The 19,229-nt window shown below is 44.3% G+C and overlaps 1 protein-coding gene across 1 annotated transcript in view; it reads right to left on the minus strand.

Annotated features, from left to right (window-relative positions):
• Nucleotides 1-19,229, minus strand: part of WNT3A (Wnt family member 3A) — a 101,261-nt gene that overhangs the window by 10,625 nt on the left and 71,407 nt on the right. The window lies entirely within an intron of this gene.

The raw sequence follows: 19,229 nt of genomic DNA on the forward strand, positions 1-19,229 counted from the left end.
GTAGAGAGGAGTGGGGGGCAGGCCTATCTGTAAAGGGGCTCCCGGAATCAGACATCAGATCTTAGAAGTCATACCCAGGCCATCTTGCTTTCCATGTTTCCCAGCAGAGACCGAGGTTGTAAAGGGAGCCTTGAATACAAAATCCACACAGGGCAAAAGAGAGAAGCGAGAGGGCACAGTGGGAGTTCTCGCCACATAGCAAGTCCCAGACTGGCTCCTCTCCCCAGACCTGAGCAAAGCCCTTCCTAGGCCCTGGGTGAGATCTCCAGGCCCCCATAATGACTAGGTTTCTGGCTCCCGGGACAAATCACAGCTCCTTCACAGCTTTTCACCTGGGTGAGGGCAGCCCCTAGGCAGGGACAGGATTGCAGTCTTCAGGTATCTGAAGGGCTGTCAGGTGGAAGAAAGATTAGACTTACTCTGCTTGGCCCAGAGGGCAGAATTAGAAGAAAATGGAGGGGAAGTTGCAAAAATGCAGACTTTTACTTCTGTCAGGAAGAATTTACCAACAATTAGAGTTGTCCCAGAGTGGAATTGGGAAAATGCATTCCCCTGCTGCTCTGGAGGTCAAGTGAAGGCTGGGTGGCCACTTGACAGGGGCAGGGTAGAGGAAACTCCTGATTTGGGGGTAGGCTAGACCAGATGCCCTTAAAGTCCCCATCAACTGAGATTCTTATCCAGGCAAAGTAGCCCTGGTCCAGCTTGGAAGGAGAGCTCCTTCCTCCAAGCCACATATTTAAAGTTCTTAAGCTTGTTGGGGTCATTGATCTTAGCCACAGGAAGAAGGGGATTTTAGAAGTTAAAAACTACATTTATTCAGTCTTCCCAAAGCATGGAGGCAGAGCCCACACACAGTAGAGAAAAGATGTGATTTCATTTCGATTTGTATCCAGGCTGATTTCCATGAGGTTCCTCATAGACAAAACCATGGGAGTAGAGGTTCTAGCCTTACTTCCTCACTCATCCATTCTTTCTTTCAATAAGTTCCTTCTGATATCTGAACTTGAAACTCTTTTCATCCTCCTCATGGATGGTTGATTGGCATCTCCTCTGTCCAAATTAGGGGCTGTTGACTTCTCAGAGATCATGCCATGTCTTCATCTGATGCCCTTTGGCCACCTTGGCTTACTCAACTCATCCTAACCTGAAATGAACACCTTCTTTAATTCTCACTTTAATGCATTTGTTAACTATATTTGTTAATGGCTCCACCATATTCCCACTCCTGTCTTTTTTTTGTTTGTTTGTTCCACCATATTTCCATTCCCAATAGATTAAAAAGTTTGGTCATCTGTGACCCTTCAGTCTCCTTGTCTCTCTTGTCTCATATGCTCTATAGAGAACATATTCAAGGTTGGAATGGACTTTAGAAACCATCCAGTTGAATTTTCTCATTTTACAGATGAGGAAACTGAGGCTAGGAAACATGAAGTGACATGCCAAGGATTGGGCTACTAGCAAGTATATGAGATGGTATTTGACCCCAGGACTTCTAAGTTCAGCATCTTCCATCCACTATACCACTCTGGCTCATAATGTTTCCACAAAATATCTACCATTTGCTTTCCTCCTTTCCATTCCTACTGCCATGACTAGACTAGAGAGACCTTAATCACTTCTCAGGTGTACCATAGCTAGGTGGTACAGTGGATACAGCGACAGACCTGGAGTTAGGAAGACTCTTCTTCCCAAGTTCAAATCCAGTCTTGGACCCTTCCTAGCTGGGTGACCCTGGAAAAGTCACTTCACCCTGTTTGTCTCAGTTTTCTCGTCTATAAAATGAGCTGGAGAAGGAAATGGCAAACCAGTACTGTATCTTTGCGTTGGACATGTCTGAAAACTACTGAACAATAACTACCACCATTCCTTACTGGGACTGCCTGTAAGAGCCTCCCAACTTAGCTTTTCTTCCTTCTCTCCTTCCTCTAATTCAACTTTCATAGTGCTACTAGATTAAGCCTAATGCAAAGAATTGACCATGCCATGCCTCTGCTAAAAAAACGACTTCCAGTGGCTCCCTATTGCTTAGAAGCTTAAATAAGTGCTCTTTCCTGGTCCCTGAAAATCTGGCTTCGACCTGCCTTTCTTGCCTAATTACTGCCTTTCATGGACTATAAGTTGCAGTCAAATCAGCTTATTCCCTGTCTTCTCTTCTCATTTGGTCCTCTCCAGCGTTTGTCTACCTACATACCCATACCGAGAATGGCCCGTCCCTCTGGTTTCATCTCTTGGAATGTTTCTTTTCCTTCATCATTTTTCAGATAGCATCTCCTCCAAGAACCTTCTCTGTCTTGTACTGTACTGACTTAGAGAATTTTAGGGCCTTGAGTCCTAGGCTCAGTCACTTTTTTTCATGGACTCGATGGCTTCTAAAGTGCTTTGAACATTCAAGCTCTGATCCTAGGAACCCTCACTGTCAATGATCTTTCCTTCCTGAACTTTTTCATGGCATTTTGTGTGGGTCACTCCTTTGTACTTACCACATTCTGCCTTGTAGAAGACTGCTGTATGACTTGAGACACAAAGAAGAGTAGTGAATAGAGGGTTAGTCAAAGTCAAGACAGTCAGGGACAGCTAGGTGGCTCAGTGGATTCAGAGCCAGGTCTTGAGTTTGGAGGTCCTGGATTCAAATCTGATCTCAGACACTGCCTAGCTGTGTGACCCTGGGCAAGTCACTTAATCCCAATTGCCTAGCCCTTACCACTCTTCTGCTTGGAACCCATACTTAGTATCGATTCTAAGACAGAAGGTAAGGGTTTAAAAAAAATCAGGACAGTCATGGGCAGCTAGGTGTCCCAACACATAAAACACTGGGTTTGGAATCAGGGGTTCAAATCTAGCCTTGTATACTATATAAACTGTGTGGCCCTGGGCAAGTCACTTAACCTTGTTTGCCTCCGTTTCCTCATTTATAAAATGAGCTGGAGAAGAAATGACAAACAACTCCAATATTTTGGTCATGAAAATCTCCAGTGGGGTCATGAAGAGTCAGAAATGACAAAGTCAGGAAAATGGAGGCTGAAGTTGGGTCTCTGACACATACTGTCTGTTTGACTTGGACAAGACACAATCTCTCCATGCTCTAGGCAACTATGTGAGTCCCATAAGTGGCAGAGAAGATGCTAACCCACACTGAGTAGAGTTTCCTCATCTGGGAGTTCCCTATGTCAATGAAGCCACAGGTCTGTCCCTATCCTTAGTCCTTTCATATTTATATATGTTTTGAGAGCTAGTGAGATGTAGTGTGGACAGGGGACTGGTCTTGGAGTAAAAAATACCCAGGGTCAAATTCTGTAACTGGCACATACTGGTTGTGTGACCTTGGACAAATCACTGGAGTCAATTTTCCAACCATCAGCAAGCATTTATCAGCAAGCTTGCTAGGTGCCAGTCTCTGTGCTAGGTGTAAAGGGTAAAAAACAAAACAGTCAGGGAATTGCAGGGAGAGACGCATTTCCTAACTGAAGTCCTCTACCCCAGGAAATGACAGGTCTGAACAACAACAAAGACTATGGCATTCCTCCCAATTAGACTATAAGCTCATTGAAGGCAGGGACTATGTTGCTGGTCTTCTTAGTAGCTCTTTTAGAAGGCAGCAAAGTTCAGTGCACACAGCCAGCATGTAGTTATTGAACTAAGCTGAACATTGAAGAATCACAGAAACTCAGAGTCAGAGGAGGCCTCAGAAGAAGGACTTGAATTCATCTCCTCTTGGCTCTTGGGCTCCCTCTCTACCTGCTCTACCCAGGTGCTTCTTTACAGGGATAAATGTAAAGTCTAACATGTGGGTTCAAAAACTCAACTTCAGGTATATAAGATGATGAAGGCTTGGATGGCTAGCTAGCAGTTTGTCTGAAAAAGATCTAGAGGTTTTAGTGAACCACAAGCTTAGCATAAGTCGTCAATAACTGCCCCTTCTACCATTACTGGCTGTAGTTCCCTAGACAACTCGGACTCTTCTGGATCTAGGCAACTCTAATTTTCTAAGTTGTAGAGAAAGTGCATCTGTATTGTCTGAGGGAGTTTCTTCACTGGGAGTTTGTTATACCTATAAAATGAAGGATCTAGTTCATCTCCAGACTGTATTCTTGATTCCACAATGCTATAGAAACCTCTTTACTCTGGAAGCAGGGTTTCCCACCATGGAAGAATCTTCTGTCCTGGAAGCCTTGCCTTCTTCTCTGATTGACTGGTTCCTTTAAGACTCTCCCTTTTAAGGAGAGATGCCCAAGCTCACCATGTCTTTATTCTTCTCCAGTCTGGATTCCTGATTCTCAGGATTTTTTCTACTATGATCTCCAGAGCTGAGTACTTCATCTTCCTTCCTTCTCTACTCCTTTACCCTTTTCAGCTTCCTTTTATATGTTGCATTACCTCATTAAAATAGAAATGCCTTGGGAAATGTCTGTCTGTCTGTTTATCTGTCTAGTTATCTCTGTCTGTCTCTCTATCCTCCCCAACTCTATGTCATTTACAATTCCAATAAGCTGGCCACTGATGCTTTTATTCAAGTCATTGAGAAAACTGGTACCCAGGATCAGGCCATTTGCCTAGGGGTGGATCCCTGGAGCACTATAGTAGAGACACCACTTTCCAAGTTGCTAATTGAGCCATTCATGACGATACTTTGGGTCCAGCATTCAGCTAGTCCCAAACCCACTAAACTCTATAATTATCAGCTCCAATCTCTCCATCTTGTCTATGAGAACAGTAGAAGAGACTTTTTCAATTTTTCTGGAATCTTGTGAACTGGAACCACCTCCAGGAATTGATGCAGAGCGAGAGGAGCAGAACCAGGAGAACATTGTATACAGAGACTGATACACTGTGGTACAATCGAATGTAATGGACTAATGTACTAGCAGCAATGCAATAATCCAGGACAATTCTGAGGGAGTTACAAGAAAGAACACTATCCACAACCAGAGGAAGAACTGTGGGAGTAGAAACACAAAAGAAAAACAACTGCTTGATCACATGGGTCAAGGGGATATGATTGGGGATGTAGACTCTACATGATCACCCTAGTGCAAATGTTAATAATATGGAAATAGTCTTGATCAATGATACATGTAAAACCCAGTTAATTGCTTGTTGGCTACAGAAGTGGGAAGGGAGGAGGGGAGGGAAAAATTACGAATAATGTAACCATGGTAAAATATTCTAAATTAATTAATTAAATAAATACATTTTAAAAAAAATTCTGGAATCTAGGAAAATTATACCTATAGTATTTCCTAATCTACTAATCAAAGACTGGAATAAAGAAGTAATAGATCTTTTCTTTATGGAATCTTAAATTGTTACTTTCCATAATTTTAATTATTTCCTCTGTACCTTTTCAGTTGTTTTTCAATAATGTCCAAATCTATGTGATCTCATATGGGTTTTTTATTTTTGCAAAGATACCAGAGTGGTTTGCTATTTCCTTCTCCAGTTTCATTTTATAGATGAAAAAACTGAGGCCAGCAGGGTTAAGTGACTTGCCTAGGATCACACTGCTGTGAAGTATCTGAGACCAGATTTGAATTCAGAAGGATGAGTCTCTGATTCCAGGCCTTGCACTGTATCCACCGTGACACTTAGCCATCTAATTCTAGATAAGCCAAATTAACCTCTTTGGGCCTAAATTTCCTTGTTCACAAAATGAGGGGGTCAGCCTAAATATCTTCTGAGACTCTTCCAGCTCTAAGCCCTAAAACACTGGGAAGGCCCTTATATGATACCATTCTGGGTTTTGGCATCCCTTAGCAGGGATTAGCTGACTCAAAAACGGGAAGGGCAGGCAGGGGTGGGGAGATGGGGGAAGACAGGGAGGGTGGGGTAGGAGGGTGACAAAGGTAAATTTCACCTCTTTCCTAATTTTGCTGATGGGACAGTCCTGGATGAAGAGCTCAGAATCATGTTCCGGGCATTGCATAAGTCTAAACCAGCCCCTGGTTTAGACAAAGGCATACTTTATCCTTTTTCCGCACAGGGTTTAAGGAGGAAAAATATCAACTGTTTCTTCAGGAAAAACATCTGCCCTCTGGGAAAGCTTCCTGATGAAGATGTTGCCAACTGAACTTCTTACAATGGGATGGGTTGCTTTGAAAGGCAGTGAGTTCCTGCCCAAAGGGCCATAAAGCTCTGCATACTCTGACCCAGCCGTATCACTACTGGGTCTGTATCCCAGAGATCACAGTTAGGGGAAATATTTTTAGCAGCTTTCCTTGTAGTGGCAAAGAACTAGAAACTGAGGGGTTACCCATCACTTGGGGAATGTCTGAACAAGTTGTGGCATATTGTTGGAATGGAAAACTATTGCACCATAAGGAATGATGAACCGGGTGAGTTCAGGAAAACCTGGAAAGACTTCTCTGAACTGATGCAAAGAGAAATGAGCAGAACCCGGACAACAATGTATATGGTAACAGAAACGTCGGTGATGATCACCCTGGTGCAAGTATCAATAATAGGGAAATAGGTCTTGATTAATGATACATGTAAAACCCAGTGGAATTGTGTGTTGGCTATGGGGAGATGGGGGAGGAGGAGAGAGAAAGAACATGAATCATGGAATCATGGAAAAATATTCTAAATTAACTAATTAAATAAAAAATTTCAATTAAAAATGAAATATTGTATGATGATCAACTAGGAAGGACTAACCTACTGTCAACAGAACAAGATTCCAAGATAACCATAAGGGACTCATGATGAAAATGCTATCCACAGCCAAAGGAACTATTAGAATCTGATTGCAGATCAAAACTTGTCGTCCTTCACTTCATTTCCTTCAGGAGCTTTTTATTGTGTGTGTGATATGAGTCTTCTGTCATGGCATGGGGAATATGGAAATATGTACTGCATGAAAGCACTGGTATAATCTCTAATAGACCATTCACCACCTTGGGAAGGGTGTAGAGGGAGGGAGAGAGGGAAAATCTGAATTGCCAAGTGCCAGAAAACAATTATTTCTACATGGAACTGAAAAAAAGTCTAAATTTTGTTTTTAATTTAGAAAAATAAAAAAAAAGAAAGAGAGTGAATTCCCTATTGCTACTGATAGTCAAATAGAGGTTGTTGCTGGGATGATCTGTATAGGCAGGCCTAGGGTAGGTAGGAGTCACGGATTGTAGAGTCTCTGTATCCTTGGAACTCTCTGTCTTGGGACTGGAATGACCCAGTTTGTGAGTGTTAACTCAGATAATCTTCTATATTTTATCAATTAACCAAATAATCAATAAGTCCTGACTAAAGGCCTTCTATGTGCTAGGCACTGGGGTAGGAACTAAGGATGCAAACCCAAAGGATAGAATAAGTCCTAGTCTTAAGGATCCATCTCTCTCTGGGGAGCCAAGTACATGTAGAAATAAAAGGCAGAATAGACAGACAAGTGATGGAAATGAAAGCTAGTAAAAGTAGGCATTTGCAGTTGGTGAGAGGATGGGAATAGAGAAAGGCTTCATGTAGAAGATGGCATTTAATTTGAGCTCTTGAAGGAAGAGAGAGATTCTATTGGTGGAGGTGAGGAGGGATGGGCAGGGTAGCCAGTCCAATGACATGGAGATGGAAGAGGCGTGCCATGTTTGAGGGAAAAGTATGATGTCACCGTTCAGAAGGGGAGTCCAATGAGGCTGGACGGGTAAGTTAAGGTCAGATTGGGAGGGTTTTAAAGGCAAAACAGAGGAGTTTATATCTCATCTAAGAGGGAAAAGGAATCTACCACAGGTCACAGAATAGGAGAATACGATGGCTATATTTGTGCATAAGCAGAATCACTTTGTCATCAGTGTGAAGAGAATGGAAGGAGGGAGACCAGTGAGGAGTCTGAGATGTAAAAAGGGCCTGAATTTGGGAAATACTAGAAATTGTTTAGTTATTTTTTTTCAGTTGTGTCCAGCTCTTTCTGACCCCATTTAGGCTTTCCTGGCAAAGGTACTAGAGTCATTTGCTTTTCCAGCTTGTTTTAGGGATAAGGACAACTGAGGTGAACAGGGTTAAGTGACTTGCTTAGGGTCACACTGCTAGTAACAATCTGAGGCCAGATTTGAAATCTGGGAGATGAGACTCCAAGACTGGTACTCTATCCACTGAGCTACCTTGCTACTCACAACAGGAGAAGAAAGTGAGTCAAGTGTGAGAGAGGCTATAAAATTAAATTATTATTGCTGGAAACGGCGTGGGATTGACTATCTTGGGGCTCCATTCATCATCTCTGGGACTCAATGGAAGCTCCTGGAGGGCAGGGACACTCTTACTGTTGTGCCTGGTACAGAGCATGTTTAATAAATGTTTTTTTTTTTCAGTTGTCATGAAAGTTGTTCAGTCGTTGGAGGGCAGCTAGGTGGCTTAGTGGGTTGAAAGCCAGGTCTAGAGTCCTGGGTTCAAACTCACCTCGGATACTTCCTAGCTGTGTGGCCCTGGGCAAGTTACTTAGCCCCTATTGCCTAGCCCTTGGTGCTTTGATGTTTTAGAATAGATACTAATTCAGAAGGTAAGCTTTTTTAAAAATGAAATTAGGAAATATTTGACAAAACTAAATAAAAACATAACAAAACACGGATAATGTTAACAAGTGATTTCCTAAGCGAGATCCTTATGTATGACTTTGCAATCCTCCTTCCTCTATGAGTTTAGAATCAGTGGATCAGATGACCTCTGAAATCTCTTCAGGATCTAAATCCATGATTTAAGAAATAACTGTAACAAGTGGTCTCACCTTTCTTCCAGGCTGACTTTGAAAGCAGCCATTTCCTCCTGCAAAGATTAGCTCATTAATCTCATCTGAAGATGACTTTTCTTTTTCTTTTTTTTTTTTTCTTTTTAAATGCTTACCTTTCACTTAGAACCAATACTGTGTATTGGTTCCAAGACAGAAGAGCACTAGGGGCTAGGCAATGGGGGTTAAGTGACTTGCCCAGGGTCACACAGCTAGAAAGTATGGACTGGAAATGCAAGATGGCACCAAGTCAGAGAGGGCTTTGAATGCCAAGGAAGGGTGTTTGAACTTTGGCCACAGGGGGCTACTGAAGATTTCTGAGAAGAGGACAGATGACCAGATCTATATATCCAAAAGTGTATCCAGTTAGTAGTGGAGAGGATTGTTGGAAGGACGGAGAGTGGAGCTCAGAAGACTTATTAGGAAGCCAATGCAATAGTTTAATCTACTAATAACAGAAGTACTAGAGTGGGACGGTGGGAAAGAATAGAAGATGTGTAAATGGAATTGACAGAAATAGTGGAGTCAGGAGTAAATTTAGGGGAGGAGGGAAGAGAAGATAATGAGCTTCAATTGTGACTAGTTGGAGATTGGCAGTCTGTAGGAGAGTCAGATTGACATTGACTGGAGAGAAGGAAAGGGGAATAAAAGAGAATAAGGGCAGGCTCAAAGGCTCGCCTGGTGGTATTGAGGATCCAGATGTGAAGGAGATCCTAGTTCACCCCTTATCTGTATTTCTTTCTTAGGCTGTAGCACTTCCCTTGCTGGGCCTCAGTTCCCTCATCTGTAAAATGGGTAGGTTGGTCCAGAAGGTCAATAACATTTAGTTAGGCTACTATGTTCCAGACACTGTGATAAACACCAAAGGTGCAAAGAGAGCTAAAAGATTGTCCTTGGGGTCAAGGAGTTCAAATCTTATGGGGGAGACAACATGTGAATGACAATGAACAAACCAGATACAAGATAAATCAGCAAGGATCAGCAGAGGGAAGGCACTTGAAAGAAGAGACATGGGGTCCAAAGTTTACTGTAGAAGGGTGTGGAGGTATCTTATGGTGGGGGAAATTCAGCCGAAGATCAGCATGGAGGGGCAATGAATTCTAGGCCCAAGCTTTAAAGTGACTAACCGTGGTATTGAGGCTAGATGTGGAAATATGAGTAGAGAAACATGAACAGACAGCTGTGACTCAGTGGCTAGAGTACTGGACCTGGAGTTAGAAAATCCCGAGTTCACATCTGAGCCTCAGATACTTTCTAGCTGTGTGACCTTGGGTGAGTCACCTAACCTTTGTATGTCTAGGTGGTTCAGTGGATAGAATGCTAGGTCTGGAATCAGGAATACCAGATTTTGAATCTGGCCTCAGATACTTCCCATCAATGTGACCCTGGATAGGTCCCTTACTTAACATCTGATTGCTTGACAAAGGGGTCTACTGGAGAAAGAAATGGCAAACCATTCCAGCATCCTTGCCAAGAAGACCCTATGGAGAGCTATGGTCCATGGGACCATGAAGAGTCAGATATAACTGAATGATTGAACAACACCAACAAATGGAAATAGGAAACTGAAAGGGCCACCCCAACAGTGATGTCTGGATAGAAAAGGTTAACTGGTGAGTATGAAAGCAAGGGAAGTTATAGGGGGCAGATCATGGTTCAGTGATGGAAGACCATTGGAGCTCACCAAAAGTAGAAGATCAATTTCCATTTTGGTTCTTCTGTTTATTACTTGTAGAATCTGGGTCATTTGTTAGACCCCTTGTTGGGATACTATAAAAGTGATCTGGACAGGGAGGTCATTCTAGCATTGAGATTCTGTGAAATTAAACTTGTTAGGATTGTGAAATGAGTCAATAGGCTTTGAGTGAAAGCCCGTGAGTAAAATACATGAGCTAGTACAGAGGGTGTTTCTGAAAGAAAATGATCTCTTTGTCATTTCACTGGGTTATATACAGTGATGTTTTCGGACTATATAAGGCTGTTTGCCACTGTGCAACAAGCCATCCCCAAAGCCTGGCTTTTTGCATTTCTGTGTATGTGTGTTTTATGGATTTCCCATTCCCTACCTGCTATCAGTCTGCTTGCCTTGACTAGGATCACCTCTTCTGCCCCTTCCTCCCATTTTTACACAAATCTAATGCTTCTAACTAGCCATGAGCTGGGAGACCACTGAGAGGGCAGTGACCAGGGAAGGGAAGCCTGACACTACCATAACATACAGAGTTGGTTGAGGGAAATAGGAATGTTTAGCATTCATGCTCCATTGGCAAAAACCCAATGTCAAGGAATCTGAGGAAAATTCTGACGTGGTCTTATTCTGAGGATGAGGAGAGGGATGAAGGAGCAGAATGCACCGAGGGCAAGTGGGTGACTCAATGGATAGTCAGACTTGGAGACAGAAGGTCCTCATGGGTTCAAATATGATCTTGGACACTTCCTAGCTGTGTGACCCTGGGCAAATCATTTACCCCCCATTGTCCAGTCCTTGCTGCTCTTCTGTCTTGGAACCGCTCCTTAGTATTGATTCTAAGACAGAAGGTAAGGGTTTAAAAATAAAAGGATGTATCTACATGTACAGGACCACACCTCTATCAGAATACTGAATTCATTTTGCACTGACACCTCCATCTAATCCCATAAGCATTTATTTGGCACTGACTATATCCAAGGTGCTGTTCCAGGTACCAGGAATACAAAGATAATGAATAGGGACTGCTATCAATAGAGGGAATTACTAAGTGAGGAGACTCCTACTGATATAAATATATATGTATATATGTAATATTATATATAATGTATATAGTATGTATATCATGTAAATATATATGTATAAATGCCAGTGGGATCTCCTAAGATGGAAAGCCAAAGGATGGGCCACGGATCAGTCTTCCATGGACTCCCGGGTAAAGAGGCTGAGGTTCATCCCCAGAAGCCTGGTGACCAGGGAATGGACTTTTTTCAGCCAAAGCAATTCATGAAGACCCCATGCCAAGGAAGGGGAGGGCTAAGATCTGTGTCCACAACAAGGAAACATTCTGAAGTGTTGAAGCAAGTTACTGGAGGGAGATTCAGGGCTGACCTTCTCAGGGCATAGAAACGAATGTGGAATCATCTCTAAAAGGAGAAACATTCAGGCTAAGTCCTTTCCTCATCCTGAGTTCTGGGTGGTGGTACCAGCAGAGCCAGAGAAAAATTTCTTAGCTGGGTCTTCTTGGGCAAGTTCCGGGCCTCAGTTTTCTCACATTAAAAATGGGGCCGACAGTTGTATTATTTTTGTCACAGCACAAAAAGCATTTTGTAATCTTTCAAACATCTAAAGACCCAACTCTGAAGGTATTCTTTCAAGATGTCTGTCCTATTGCCAGGAGCTTTCTCTACTAACAAGAGGCTACTGTGAGATCTGTGGCCAAAAGGAGTTTATAACCATAGCCAGGAGCTTGTGCTAGATTTATTATACATGTTACAAACTACAATCACACACTTAATAACTGTAAGAGCTCTAAAAGGAAAATACAAGAGACTCTCACTTTCCAGAGCTATATCAGTTCAATAGAATGTCGGTAAGAGGCGCTGATGCTGGTTCCCCAAATGGGCCTTAAACCCTGGCATCAGAATGAAGTTTCTCAGTTTTTAATATCTTTCTTCATTCTTGTGGGAACCTCACCATAGGCATGCCACGATGGAGGAAAGACATGAGTTATTTGACAGATGAGGAAAGTAAAAGAGTTGAGGGCTCTTTTGACCAGAACTGTCTGTTCCCGGAGGGTTTACCAGAGTCCAACAAGCCTCTAACACTAGAATTCTCAAGGTCTTGGGGACCGTCTGGCCGGATCTCATTTTTAAAAAGGAGGGATTATTTTTTATCTTTCTAACTCCAACAGACACCTAGTGTGGTGTCTGACGTATAGTAGGGACTTAATAAATGCTTTTTTTGGGAACTACATTGAATGGAGGAATTGTTGTAAGGGAGATGTGTTTTGGGTAAGGGTCAATGCTATGAAAACAATAGGGGATGTGACTTGTTCAGGGCCACACAACAAATCCAGAACGGAGCTGGGGACTGGATGCCAGCTGTCCTGGCACCTGGTCCAGCAGTCCTGTTTCCCCCATTAGAAGCCTTTTTCCTTTCTCAGGAAAGGGGGAATCCTTCTGGCCTGCCAGGTGCCCGGTAGGGTCCCAACAGCTGCTAAAGGTCAGCATTCGATCTGTTCCTTCTGTCTTTAAATTCCCCTCTTAAATAGTCCTCATCCTCTTTAGGGCATGACAGGGCTGGAGGAGGGAGGCAGAGGAGGCCACTGGAATGGGCCGAGGTTGGGTGGGGGGCCCTTTAGCTTGGGGGGGGGGACAAGATTGTATTCTGTAATCAGGAGTAACTCTGGGGACAAAGGGATTGTCGAAAGCCACCTGAGAGAGGAATGTGGGCTTCAGTGGGCGGATTGTTGCTGCCCGCTCCCCCCTTCCACCGCCCAGTTGGTATGGCAAATCGTCCTTATTACCTGCTGGGGCTGATGAATCTTGCCTTTGTGAGGGCACTGTCACGCCGCGTTAGGCCCACAATGGGCCCAGATATTTTATATGAATTTTCCCCTCTCCGGTGATTAGGCTGGTGCAAGTAAGTCATAGCAACCCGCAAGTATGCATTGGCCCCGCTCGGCGGTCGGGCGCGAGGGGAAATCCCTATTGAAATGGTTTAATAAAACAATCTAAAGGGCGTGTGAATCGCGAACAGCATTTTCACTTTTCTCTTTCGCTTAATCTCGTCGTCACTGGGATATTGTGCTCCGAGCCGGGCCCAGCGGGGTGCGGGCCGAGGTCTCCCCTCAGCCCCTTTTACAGCGCCCCCCCCTTGGCGGCCGGTTAATGATATACCGGGGAGGGAGGGAGGCAGGCGGCCAGCCCGAGAACAGGGGCCCGAGTGGCAACAATTTCTCGTCCCCGGGGGTCGGGGGTCGAGGGTCACAACCTGGATTTGGGGACACTAAGGCCAGACCACCCCCGCCCCCACCCCTCCCCGCCCGCCTGCCAGCTCCTCCCCCTCACTTTTTGGCAGGCTCCGGGCCAGAGGGATGGCTGGGGCAGATGGACAGGTGGGAAGGTGGACAAGCCACTGAACCACATCCGTTTTGAGGGGCCAGGGGCCAGTGGTGGTACAGGGAAGAAAGGAGCAAGGGGTTCTGTTTTCCAGCCTGAAAAGAGGCAGGGGGTGACAAGCTGTTCTTTCCTTTGCTTGCCTTCAATTTTCCCTTCCCTTCCCTTCCCAACCCCGCTCCAGCCACACACTGATGCTTATTCAAACTTAACCCACCCAAGTTGAAGTCCCGGGGCCCCAAGGACCAGTTTAGAACCCAAAGAGACGAATTCAGGAGTATCCAGAGAAGGCGGGACGTTCAGGATACGGGGAACCACCTCGGAAGGGGACTGGGGGACCAGAAGGGCGCAGGAACAGGACGGCTGGTTCAGAGTCAAAGGACTCTGCAAGAAGGCTGGGAGGACCAAGAGGTCAAAGTCAGAGGATATTTTGGCTCAATAAAAGGAAGAACTTTCTACTAGTGAGGGCTTTCCAAAACCAAAACGGGCTGGGCACTCCCCATCCCTGGAAACACCAGGGCAAAGGGGAGCCGGCAGAAGTGCTCGGAAGTGATCCTTACAACAGAGAAGGGGTTGAACCCCACGACCTCCTCTCTCTCTAACACTCTATACTCGGGTATTTCAAAGGATTTCAAGATTTCATAGATGGGGCTATTTCCTCTGCCATGAGAGACTTTAGCCCATTGAGGTCTTTTCAGCCCATTGTCTATGTTTTCCAAAAAATGCTCCACAGGGAATCTAACCCAAACATGGGAAAGAGGATCACAGATTTAGAGGAAATCCTAGAGCGGCATCTAGCCAATGCCTCTCATTTGACAGATAAGGAAAGGGAGATCAGAAGAGGTCAAGGGATTTGCCCAACATCACATAGGTAGCAGGGACAGAATTAGAACCCAGGTCTTCTGTCTCCAGATCCAATACTTCCTATTTACTATACCAACGTGACATCCTGCTCTAAGCCATTTACTGTTTCCCAGCTTCTAGTGCAATGCTTGGGTTATCCATATGCTTTCTCTCAAATCCTTACCTTCTTTCTGTCTTGGAATCAGTATTATGCATTGGTTCTTAGCAGGGCTAGGCAACAGGGTTTAAGTGACTTGCCCAAGTTTATACAGTTAGGAAGTGACTGAGGTCAAATTTGAATCCAGGACCTCCTGTCTCCAGGCTTGGCTCTAGTTGCCACCTCAGATTCTCTCTTGACATGTGAATGATTCATTCCCTTTTCTGGTGATATATATTCTTAAATATGACCCTTCTTTTCCACTTTTCATATAATGTCCATTGTTAGTAATTTGCTCTGGGCTACCTGTCCTTCCATTGCTATTGAGGTCACTGGTTCCTTTTAACTCTAAACTGAATGTACTATCTAGGTCATGCCACCCCCACAAAAATTAGTCATTAATAGATGATGGTCAACCTGCAAGGTCTCTATTGGTATTCTCCAGGGAATCTGTTGTTGGCCCTATGCTGCTTATCACTTTTATTGACATTTTGTATAAGGATGTAGATGGTATGCATTTTGAGTTTGCAGGTGACAGACTTAGAAAGACTGGATGACAAAGTTGGGGTCCAAAAATATCTTTTAAAAAATTAAACCCTTGCCTTCTATCTTGGTACCAATTTTAAGACAGGAGAGCGGATAGGTAATTGGGATTAAATAACTTTCCCAGGGTCACATAGCTAGGAAACATTTAATGCCAGATTCGAAACTAGGTCCTTCCAACATTCTATCACTGTGTTATCTAGCTTCCTCTGAAAAGATCTTCACAGCTTAGAATACTGTACAGAATCTAATAAGATGGAATTTCATGGGGATGAGGGTAAGGTCTTATAATTGGGCTCAGAAATTCACAAGATGAAGGGGACTTATGGATAGATAACGGTTCATCTGAAATAATTGTTTTTTGTTGTTGTTCAGTCATTTTTCAATTGTATCTGATTCTTCATTATCCCACTTAGGGTTTTTTGGCAAAGATCCTAGAATACATTTCTTTTTCTGGCTCATTTTACAGATGAGGAAACTGAGACAAACAGAATTAAGTGACATGCCCAGGGTCACACAGGAAGTATCTGAGGTTGGATTTTCAGGAAGAGGAGTCTTCTTGACTCCAGGCCCAGCACTCTATTCACTGTGCTACTTAGCTGTCCTGACTTTTTGTTTTAGTGAACTTTAAACTCAATCAGATTCAACACTGTGAAAAGTCCAGAAGAGAAAGTGATAGATTCCTCACTGGAATCTTCCTTGGTCAAACCCCAGAGTCTTGTTTTCAATTCTGAGCATCTCATTTTAAGAAACACTGATGACCTGTGGAGTAAAGAGGATACCATGGATGGTGAAAGGCTTTGAATCCTTGCCACAGGGAAAGACCTGAGAATGTTTGGCCTGGAGAAGAAGAGAAAAATAAGGAGTGCTGCCTTCAAGTATCTGAACCACTGTTAAGTGGAAGAGAGATTACACTTGGCCCACTTGGCTCTAGAGGACAGAACTAGTCTCAATCAGTGAAAGCCAGCCTGAGAAAGACAGGCTCAGGTCTGACATAAAGCCTCATCTAACCTCTAACAATTAATGTTATCCAAAATCGGAATGCGCTACCCTGAGAGGTAGTAAATGCATCCTCACCAGAAGTCTTTCAGCAAAGACTACATATCTTGGTTGGGATTGTCATAGACTGCTGTTTAGGGAGAGACTGTATTTAATGACTTCTGATGACCTCTTAGAGGTCCATCTTGAAGGTTCTGAATCTTCCTATTCAGCTCCAGGCCCAACTCACTGCCTGTTTGTAGTTCCTGTCCAAGATGCATATGGGGATGGATTAACCCAGTGGGCTAGCTGTTCACATTATAGTCAGGGTAGCAGACATTCTTCATCCACATGGTTTTCTCTTTGTGGATTGTAATGTGTGTGTGGGGGGGCAGTAGGTAGGTGGCTCAGTGGATTGAGAACCAGGCCTAGGGAAGGGAGGTCCTAGGTTCAAATCTGGCCTCAGACACTTCCCAGCTCTGTGACCCTGGGAAAGTCACTTGACTCCCATTGCCTAGTCCTAACCATTCTTCTACCTTAGAACCAATATACAGTATTGATTCTAAGACGGAAGCTAAGGGTTAAAAAAAGAATGAGTTTGTTGAGCATGAATGATGGTGACATGCAGTAGAAATTTTTGATCCCTGGTCTCACTATGATAGGGGAAGGGAGCAGGTGAGTGGCATGGCCACTCATCGATCTTAAGCTAGAAGGGTCCATAGAGATCATCCCATTCAACCTTCTCATTCCACATATGAGGAAACTGAATCCTAAATGGTTAATTTAGTCCAAGTGGCAGAGCTGGTCCCCCCACCCTCAATGCAGCAAAAAACACTTATTAAGTATCTACTCTATACAGGGTACTATATTCAGTGGTTAGGTCCTGGGGGGGGGTGGAATCCCAAGTTTCCTGATCTATAGAATAATAGAATTTAGTGCTGGAAGGGGTTGGAGAGCTCATTGAATCCAAACCCTTGCTTTAACTAATGAGGAAACTGAGTCCCAAGGATGGGAAGTGACTTCTCTAAGGTCACACAGGGACTTAAACCCTCCAAAATACCTCCCAGGCATAGTGTTCTTCCCTTTGGGGAGCTGAAAATCTAACTGGGATCAGAGACAAACACAGTGAGACAATATGCACTGTTATTTGATATGTGCATCCAGACAGGTAAGATCCAAAGGGGAAGGTCATTATCAAGGAAGAGGCAAGAAAAACTTCATGGAGGCATGGGTTTTTGAGCGGGGTTTGAAGTTGGACTAAGAAGAAATTCAATAGTCAAAGAGGGCAAGAGAAGACAGTCTAGGCCTAGGAAATAGATGTAGCAAAGGCAATGGGTTAGGGCTAAGGTGGGGGATGCAGGGGATGTTCAAAGACAGAGGAATGTCCACTTTGACGGAAGCACAGAATATCTGGACAGGGAGTCCTGGAGGAGAGAAAGAGCAGATAAAGTTGGAAAGGTAAGTTATGTAGAGTGTAGACCACGGCATCTGAACGTTCTTAGTCAAGCCAGAGAAGCCCACTGAAGATTGGGCTGGAATGTTAAAAGAATCTCTCTGAGATGTAACGGGAAGTCCAGTGGAGAGAACCATCCATTGCCTGGGCCAAGCTCCCTTAAGGCCATTTCATCCCTGTCCCTGTCTCTGGGTAACTGCTAGCAAGTGCTGAAATTTCCTGCCTCTGGGCTCAGGGCTCTTTTCACCATGAGGCACTGATAGATGAGGGGCTCCTCAAAGGCACGCCTTCCCCCATTCTGCCCCATTTCCAGATTAAAATGCCATTCACCCCTTTTACTCTCTCCTGAGGAATCACCAGATCCAGTTGGAAGGAACCTTAGAAATCTTCTAGACCAGGGAAGAGGGGGAATAACTCTCTCCTGCCCCACTACCACCTCCAGCTCTTGGCATCCTCTTGCTCTTCCGGGGAAGGGAGAGAGTATGATAACTAGACTATTGGGAATCAAACCACCCTATACACCACCCTCCCCCTGGAACTCACTACATCTTCAGGGAGGGGAAAGCAGGTTAATCATTCCATCTAAATCCCCGGGACAGGGAGGGAGACTACACCCAGCTATCCTGGTGGGGGAACACCCCTGGGTGGCATGAGTCCCCAGACTCTTCACAAACAGTTCGGGAGGGGGTGGGAGCTGCCCAACTACCAACCTCTACTCCTACCCTGCCCAGGCTAACTGGTGATGTAGGCAGCTTGTTATGGATATACTCCCTGCCCCTTGCTTGACACCACCCTTACTATGGGATGCTCTTTTCCTCCTCACCCTAAGCGAAATCCCTCCCCTCTCAGGCACTTTCCAAAAGTGTAATTTAGCAGAGATACTCTCTTTCCCCTTCCTGTTCTCCTTTCCCCCTCCTCCCCATTTTCATTTCCTTCTCTGTAAAATGAGGAGGTTGGGTGAGATGACCTCTTTTGCTTCAGATTTAGGGTCCTTTTATTCGGTCCAACCGAGGCAAGGGGATGGAATGGGCAGCATTTCAGGATAAGCATGTCCCTGGGCAGGGTACAGAAGGTTGTGAGTAGCCAGTGGCATATGGTGAAAATGATGCTGGGAGACTCCACCACTTAACAAACTAGAAGACCTTGGGTACATTATTTCATCTTTCTAGACTTCCATCTATAAAATGGGGACAACAATCTGTCATGGAATTTTAGGGCTGGAAGGAATGTTTGAGGTCACTGGCCCAAGCAACTCAAGAATCCCTTCTTGGATATCCCAGACAGATATCAGACTATCTGCAGGGTGTTGTTTGGAGGAGAAATGCTTTGTCGCCCTAGACAATGTTTAGGAAATGGGAGCAATGATTATTATGCTTCATCTGCCTCTTCAACAGGGCAGACATTACGCATCTACTTTAGAGGAGGCACAGTGACCCCAGAAGTGACAGTTCCTGCCCTTCTGG

Source organism: Monodelphis domestica, chromosome 7 (genome assembly GCF_027887165.1).
Source record: "Monodelphis domestica isolate mMonDom1 chromosome 7, mMonDom1.pri, whole genome shotgun sequence".
Classification (NCBI taxonomy): domain Eukaryota; kingdom Metazoa; phylum Chordata; class Mammalia; order Didelphimorphia; family Didelphidae; genus Monodelphis; species Monodelphis domestica.